The sequence below is a fragment of the Oryzias melastigma genome, linkage group LG12 (assembly GCF_002922805.2).
Source record: "Oryzias melastigma strain HK-1 linkage group LG12, ASM292280v2, whole genome shotgun sequence".
NCBI lineage: Eukaryota > Metazoa > Chordata > Actinopteri > Beloniformes > Adrianichthyidae > Oryzias > Oryzias melastigma.
Genome location: NC_050523.1, coordinates 19,026,936 through 19,036,058, shown reverse-complemented (window position 1 = coordinate 19,036,058; position 9,123 = coordinate 19,026,936).

Below are 9,123 nucleotides of genomic sequence, written 5' to 3'. Positions count from 1 at the left end.
GCATTACATAATAAGTCGACATTAAAGTGAGTACAAATTTTTTCCTCTGAAATAAAATTGTGATTGCTAAAATAACACAATAGAGCCAAATGATACATTTGAATAATCTTCTATTTGTCTTCCTGTTTTAGTGGAATGTTACTTCAGAGAATCTACATAAACAATAATTTTCTTCACCTTATATTTTCTCTCTTCTAAAACCTCCTTTCATTTTATTGTATCCAATCAGATTTAGTCTTTTTGCCCCTTTTTAGACACGATTCCATAGAAAATATGGTGTGAATTATTTGTGACATGTTATTCTGTGGAAGTGTTATTTCTTCTGTTACACAAGTTATTTTCCTTGCAAACCCATAATTCCCCCTCTGCACTCCATCCATCTTTTTTTCAGAAAATGTCCCCTCTGTTCCAGACATTAAATGGACCGGGCGTGTTTGAAGTAGACAGATTTTATTGCTGCAAAGGCGTGTGTGTTGGAACTGTGTGTAAATTTTATAGGTGACTCTGTGGACCTTCAGAAAACTACGTCCAATGGTTTATACTCCGCCTGACGGCCTTCTTTCCCATGAGCCTCTAGTGTACATACATCAAAATGTCCACATTGTTGCTGGAAGCCTGCAGGAAAATACAAAACCACACAGTCTGCAAAACCAGCTTTTATAAAACATCTCCATCAGAATGAGTTTGTGTGAGATGTACAAACTCTAAGGATCCTTAGAAGAGTGAAAGAATTAAAAAAATCCTAAATGCACATTTTTCATTGAATCTGGTTGGACAATTGTTTATGACGTCGCCCAGACCATATTGCCAATATTTATTGTGATGATTGAGTGATTTTTAACGGCTTTAGCTTTATATTGCTTGTTTTATTGATGTCTTATAAAATCAGCATTTTTACATTTTTGCTCTGACAAATTATAAGAATCACTCTGATGAAAATGGTGTTTTTTTTAACATGTTCTTTTGGCATTTTTCCCATGATGGAGGACATATAAGAACAAATTAGCTAAAATTTTCTTGAGGATTTTCCCAAATTGTTGAAAATAGGGAACAGACAATTTTTTTTAAAAAAAGATCGTATTTGTGATGTAAAAAATTCTCTGGGCGGGCCACAAGCCCCCTGCTCCGCCCCATTCCGATGCATCCACTTGCAGACAAATGGATCTGTGTAAGTCTTCGTCTTCCTTATCTGACCTGGTACCTGGTATAAATCTGTACGGTTGAATATCTCCAATATTGCTAGACTTTTTTACTACACCAGTAATGTTACGTTGAGGTGTGAGAGACTGTAAACTAAAGCGGGAGAGTATGTAAACAGAGAACTCTGGTACTGGTTATGGAAAGGGGGGCGGGGTTGCTCCACATTAATGCTCACAACTCTGAATAAACTGAATTTGTAATAAACTACTGCCAGAAACTATGTATTAGAAAACATTTTTTTATTGGCTAAAAACACCATAATCATATTATAAAAGACCACTGGGGAAGATGATTGGCGTCACTGTTTATTAGCATTTTACATAAAATAAACCTATTTTCCATGTATTATTTATTCATCTCACTTCATTTGTTTGTGTCTCTCTCCCTAATGTACAGATAATTCTCCATCCGTTTACTTGTAGGTCATGTCTTTCAGCACCCTTTCATATTTTTCTCTCTGTATATTATGATCCCAGCGATCTGTGTCGTGTTCTATTTTCTTAATGCCTCACAGCTGCTAAAACAGACATGCACACAGAGGAGAGGCCTCTTCTGTATTTCATTTGATTTTTAATCTAAATTTCATTTGATTTGTTTAGCTTGAGGCAATTAAAGTACTTGCACGGCTTTAAGAAATCCCAAAATTAACCCCAATCGTAACCCTGACTTAGAAGATTTAATGATGCAACAAACGACTTACAGTCCTGGAGCGTTTAGACTTTCTGATCTCTATGAAAATCCATGGACTGTTAATGCTATAAAACACATAATAAAAAAAACATATCAGTAAATCGGTACTGGAGAAGAAAATATGCATGAGCTGTAACTTGTGCTCATATATATTTTTTTGTCATATATTCACTGCCACAGTATTTTACAGACTCCAATCATCTTTTGATCTATTTTAACAGCATTACCAGTGCCCTTTTAATTGTGATTATGCAATTTTTAGCCAAAATCCAAAAACCTCTGCTGTTTCTAAGACATTAGTGTCTGTCCACAAGTCAAGCTTGTGGACTGGCCCGCATATTTTCTATGTTACATATACTGTATTTTCCGGACTATAAGTCGCACTTTTTTTCATAGATTTTCCAAGGGTGCGACTTATACTCAGGAGCGACTTATATGTGATTTTGCTAGACATAAATAGACTCATATATTTGTTATTTTCCCCACTTAAACTGGTTTCCTTTTAGCGGTTGTTTCCCAATAACAACCACTAGAGGGCACTGTAGGTTTGTGTATCAGTATCTACTGCTGTCAGCTGACAGAAACGTAGAAGAAGAAGTTACGTTCAAAACAAACGTTCCTGATAATCTAATCATTCTCCTCATGGATGTTATGATGTTTTTTCTCATTTGCATCAAGACATTATTATCATTGATTTTATTTTTCTCTGCTTGGACTAATGTGGGACAACAAGCCATCAAACTGGGTTATAAACAGACAAAAGAGCCGCTAAAAACTGTCATTTAGATGCAGATCCTGCAGGCTAGAAGGTAACGATCGCCCTAAGAAAAAGAACCCAGAGATGATTATAGATGCTTTTGTGGAGTTCTTTAAAATAAATAACTTAACCTCTCAACATCATCCGTATCTTCTGTGTACTTTAAACGAGATAAACAGCCAAAGCCTCCATCATGTAGCGATGAGGCTAAAAACTTCAGACAGCCTCTCCAATGGGAGTGTCTAGTTTATGAACACATTTTTGGACAAGCATTGAGCATTAAATTAGACACACATCACAAGATTCAGCGGACTCGAATTTGACACATGAATCGCATTTGATGTCAAATATAACGTCGGGCTTGTTGAATTTGTTCATAAATGTTGGACTAATATCTTAAAAGTGCGACTTGTACTCCGGAGCGACTTATAGTCCGGAAAATACGGTAAGTTATTTTTTAATGGATGTTGCTCTTGATTCCCAATGATTTAAATAAAGAAACACTCATAAATGCAATTTTAAGCATAACTTTCTGTATACTTTCCATCCGTCATCAGAAAAATGCCACAACATGTTAAAAACACCAAAAACACAATTTTCATCTGAGTGGGTCTGTCAAGATTTAATCACCAGCTCTCACTTCTGTCCACCAGAGGGAGCCCTCGCCAGAGTTTTAACCTCCACTGTCTCACTACAAGTCCCATCAGCCATCTTCCTTCCAGCACAGCTGATCACCGTTAGCTCATTTATTTTTTGTGAGGTCTTGTTTTGCCTAACAGACATTCTGAGCAATATTATTCCTGGTTTCCTTCTCTGCCTTGACCTTTGCCTGTTATCTCATTTACCTGCTTCACTCTTGTGATTTTGACCTTTCCCTGTATTTAGACTGTGTATTATGTCTTGCCCATGCTCCACTTCAGTAAAATGTTTGCATATGGATCCAAAAGACTCCGTCCCTGCTTTACAGGGTCTTTAAATAACATATTTGATTGAATGTTTAGTATGTGGGCCCATTGGCTGCAAGAGTTTTCTTCTGAAAAATAAGGGGCATCTGACTTTAAAGTATTTGTACGTCTGAATTTGTGTTTTTATGTCTTTGATGACAGGTTGAACAGTGCGTAACCCATGTTGTTGCTTGTCTGCTTTTTAGAAAAAGGGTTGCAGCAGGTAGCTCAAGATAACTTTCTCACGTAACTTACTTTGCAAGCACATTGTGTTGTGAAAGGTTAAGTCTTGATGTCATTGGTGCTCACACAGAGACACACACACACCCCTTTGTGCACACACATACACTTCCCGGGCGACTTTGATGGTCTCTGGTAGCTGAACAGATGTGGGCAGACTAAATGTGCCCAGATCCCCCTTTCTGACCTGAACTTGCACTTCCTGCTTCGAAAGCTAACACCCAGAGAGAACAATCGCAGTCTGTGCCTTCTGAACACACACACTGCATCCAAACGTTTGCAGCCGCACAAGGTACAAACACCCAAAAACAGACTCGCACAAAGAAGGGAGTGTGTGTTGTGTTCAAAAGTGAGAGTGATCAAGTGATACTCTGTCAGGAAGTTCCCCTCATATTTTTCCCTTCAAGTAAACAGACATTCACTATTTGGTGCAGTTTGAAATAAGGAAGGCTGTTTTCTGCTTGGATGTTGTGACAGCATTAAATGTGTGCAATCATGTAGAACTTTTCAATCTTTTATTGATGTTTTTTGTCGAATAAAAGAGCTTGTGGAAACACAATTCCTTTTGACTGGTTGTATTTTTATGTCAAAATCTTATCTTCTGGTTATCTTCCATCTGGATGATAGAAGATGACCTGTGGGGTCAATAGACAAAAGCTGTTATTTCCATTACACATTTGCACAAAACTTTATCTAAATTCTAGAAATGTTGAAAAAATCCAATTTTTCAATTCCACTGTTTCCAAAAAATCCTAGTTATGCAAATAAACACAAACCAACTCGCAATAATTCATTCAAAAACACGTCAACAGCTGTGAACAATACTTTGAATTACAACAGATATTTATTCAAATTTCTGCCATGGGAGTAGGCCTCATCATCATCTATCAAAGGAGATGTCGGCATCTTATTCAAGCCATGGAGCAGAAAGCTAAGTGGTAGGTTGTACAGTTTAAGAAAAAATCTCTGTTGAGCAATACTCCAATGTTCTTTAATATATGTTTTACAAAGCATGATCAGAAATATTTTTGATGAGTATGAATCAGTAACAAACATTCTTCAGCCGCGGGGGTGAGCGGGTGAGACGGGAACGGGGGTTCTCCGTATTCGCAGATTCGCAGATATGTCCGGTCCCCAACACCCTGCAAATAAGGGGAGATTACTGTAGCTACAAAACATAAGTAGCCACAATTTCTTCTTTCTCCGTTAGCTGCAAAAAATAGCTAGCCCCGTTCTCCAGACGGGACTCCGCTCACCTCAACCTAACTAGCAACTTTTATATATACCGTATTTTTTGGACTATAAGTCGCACCAGAGTATAAGTCGCAGGGGCCAAAAAATGCATAATGAAGAAGAAAAAACCATACATAAGTCGCACCGGAGTATAAGTCGCATTTTTTTCAAGTAATTTATTTTACAAACTGGTTGAAAAAAACGACATTACATCATCCTGGAAGGTAAGTTATAACATTCATAAGAGAATAGAGAACAGGCGGAATATGTGCCAACACATATTCACATATTAGCGTCATGAAAAAAATGAAAAGATGTAGCATTTATATAACATAACAGTTTTATTTAACTATAGCCCAAAGAACTCATCAATTTTGTACCTTTACTGTAATTGATTGCACGCAATCTCACTCCATATCACTAAATCCATTAAATGCTTCGTCCTCAGTGTCACTTCTGAATAACTCCGCTAGAGGAAGACGAAGCGAAGGTTCCACTTCTTCCCTGCTGTCTTCAGTCTCGGAATCCGCTCCACAGGATGGTCTTGGTTGTCACTGAAGCCCATGCTTAGTTGATCCATTCGATGAGTTGCAGAGAAGTATCATGGCGCATTCTCCCGGTTTTCAGCTGCAAATTTCACTACTTGCAGCTTGTAGTCTGCAGCATATGATTTTCTTTTGGGGGGAATTTATCTTTAGTCTTCTCCGTTTTTCTAATAAGCTAACGTTTACTGTTTAACTCGCTAATTGTTAAGGAGTATCAGATATTGCAGCTAGAGAAGCCTAGAGTTCCCTCTTGTGGCTGTCTGTGAAATTACCATATATAAATATATATTTTTTTCACAAATATACGGTAATTGCATAGATCACCACAAGAGGGAACTCTAGATTTACGGTCGATATCTCATCTCATTAAAAATGCGTATATAAGTCGCACTGGAGTATAATTGGCGGGGACATTCAATCTATGAAAAAAACCGCCGGTAAATACGGTATATATATATTTTTTTTAGCTAGCTAAATAAATACAAAATATGAAATCAACAGATAATTCCTCGTTCAAAAGTGTTTTTTATGTGTTGGCTATTATATTTGTAATGGTGTCTCCTGTGTGAGCCACAGGTGTCTCCTATCCTTCTTTAAGCTCATAGGAGTGGTTCTCTCTGTACTGTGTCTCAGCGTCTTTGTACCTCTGGTTGTAGTACTTATTCCATGGGACTTATCAAAGACCCCTGTTTGGATTTAAGGACCTTTGCTGTTCTTCCTGATCTTGGGTTGCCTCATTTACCCACCGTCACAATATTTTCTTCCCACTTTGAGCAGGCATTTGATTTGTTTTTGAATCCTTATTCAAGACTCCAAGTTATCAGTGAAAGCTGTTAAGTAAAAATGTTGCACTAATATTATAGGACATTTAAGGAGCAACACATATTCTTTACTTTCCTCTGTGGGACATCAAGAAAACAAAACATGACCCGGTTAGCTGAGATTGCAACATGTGGAGAGACGAACTAGAGACAAAGAAAATAAATGAAAGGGACACCAAAAAAATATATAAGAAGCATATGGAAAACAGTTTAATAGGAACTTATTGATGCATTTAGAAAAAGAGATAAACAAATCAAATGATATCAGTAAAGTACACAGTAGAAAAATGTGTTTTCCTTACTGCAGGGAGTTCGCGTACACAGAAACTCTCAAACTTGTTTGTAAAAGATTTCATGTTAGCCCCATTAGCGCAGTTGCAATACCTGTAACTAACAACCTTGTTTACAACACGTAAAAAAACAGATGGTCATTTTGTAAGAGCTTCAACAGCAGTACAATCAAACAGAATGTCACTTCAACATTTGTAAACCCAACTAGAATTAATCCAGATTAGCTATAAAGTGAACTATCGCTTTATGAAAAACACAGCTTTTCAGTAGGCCTCACAGTACAAAAATCATGTTTAGAATGCAAAAGAGAAAGAACAAAAATGGAAAGAAGCATGACAAGAGATGGAAAGGAGACAGGGAAGTCATTTGTAAATTTGCACCTGAACAGCAGCTCAGACTCAAGCATGACAGGAGAAGGGCAAGTCAGCAGCGTTTAGGAATTTTGTCTTCATTGGTCTTGTTTTGAAAAGTAATGCAAACAGGCAGGCTCATAAAAACAATAAAACCCCAAAGAAAACTCTCTACAAATACACATATTACGGGGCTCACGTAGAAAAAGTGCAGACAAGGTCTCTTTCATAAACAATGAAGTCAAGTTTCCCACTATAAAACAATGCAATGAGACTGTGGAGCTCAGCTTACAGCTATGTTAATGACATTAACAGAGAGATGTTGGGAAGAAATAGATTTACAGACAATGACTGTGTGTGTGGGTGTGTGGGTGTGTGTGTGAGACTGAAATACAGATTACTGTGACATCACTCTTTCCACAGGAAAGCTTGGTTCCAAAAAGTTTTTTTTTTCCACTCTGCATACCACCTCATATCGAATTTATTTCCCTCCTTAAGTTCATGACACCTTGATACAACATTACTGCCGATGCTAAAAGGAAATATCTGTGGGCACAATTGTAAGTTTTGTAGATGTAACCTGAAGAATGACAAAAGGAAAATACTGTCACAACTGCCATGGTTGGACGGACGATGAAGTGTAGATGGAGCAGAACCATTGACTGTATATGAGAACTGGACCAAGTGAGTGTGACATGTCCCACAGTAAATGGTCTACTTCTGGCTCCAACGAAATTAAGTAAATTCAATTTTCATTTCTTTACAATATGGAAATACTGGAGTCATATGCCGTCAGCAAGCACCGATTGGTCCAAAAAATAAAAAATGTAAAAAAGTAGCAGTAAGAAAATGTTTTTTTTATTTTTCTATAGAAGTTTATAGGATTTTCTTGAAGCCCCCAGGTATTTCCTATCTGGAACTCCAGAGGGGTCAGTCAGCCCAGTTCTCATACATAGTCAATGAGCAGAACTCAATTGTGCTAACTAGCAGGGTGCTAGCCTAAATCACACTATAGTGACCCATAAATTCCATAACCCCAGGCAGCAAGAGTTATCGGAGTCGAAAAAAAAAGTGATGGCAGAGTCTGTTGTCCTAAGTGCAAACCATTTATTAGGTATTTTTCAGTACATTTAACATTGCAATGCCAGAGGGGAAAACAGAGTAACTCCTGGTTATATCGGGAGCTACATCTTGTTGGCAAGTAGAATTTAGATACAACAAATGTAAGCAAAAAGAAGTGCGCTTCATGGCTAGTAGTGGACTGGCGACCCGACCAGTTGTACCCCACCTTCACCCAACATTGTGTGGATAGGCTCCAGCAACCCTGTCACCCTAAAGAAATTAAGCGAGCTTGTGAAATGATGGATGGAAGCAGGTTTAAAGGCGTGTCTGTAACTGAAATATTGTCCCCCTCATAAAATCTCTGCGCTGACAAACCTGAGAGATCATTACAGGAGCACCAAACACTCGGTAACTGTGTGATAAGACACACAAGCGCTAAAATCCAATAAGTTAGTGTTGAGACAAAAAAATCTCAGTAACTTAAAAGTTAAGTCCAAGTAAAACTAAAGTAAAACCAATGTGTAATGGGTGATTAGCGTCCTCTGGCAGCAGGGGAGCGATATCTGGTTTCTGTTTAACTCCACAGATTACTGGGTGTTTTCTCTGTGAAAGATGAGCAGTGACAGAGGTTGGGGTGATGGGCAGGTGACGGTGGAAACTATCAGAGAGGGAAACGAGAGAAAGTTCAGCTAATTACGTTTCCTTCTGTCCTTGCTCCTCTTGTCCTCAAACCCCGAACATGGAAACTCGCCGGGGTTTTTGAGGAAGTTCCAGTCTGAGGGCGAAGACTGAGGACGATCCCTGAGGGGTCTGGCGAGCAACCACAGCTGCATCCTCTGGATTTTAGAGTTTTAGCACCCCATATAGCACATCCCTATTGAAATATTTGTGAGGTAATCGTAATCGTAATTTAGCTACTTTAGAGAAATAAAATACTTAGACATTCTTTCAAACTGAGGACACAGAAACATGACACTATTCTAACAGCAA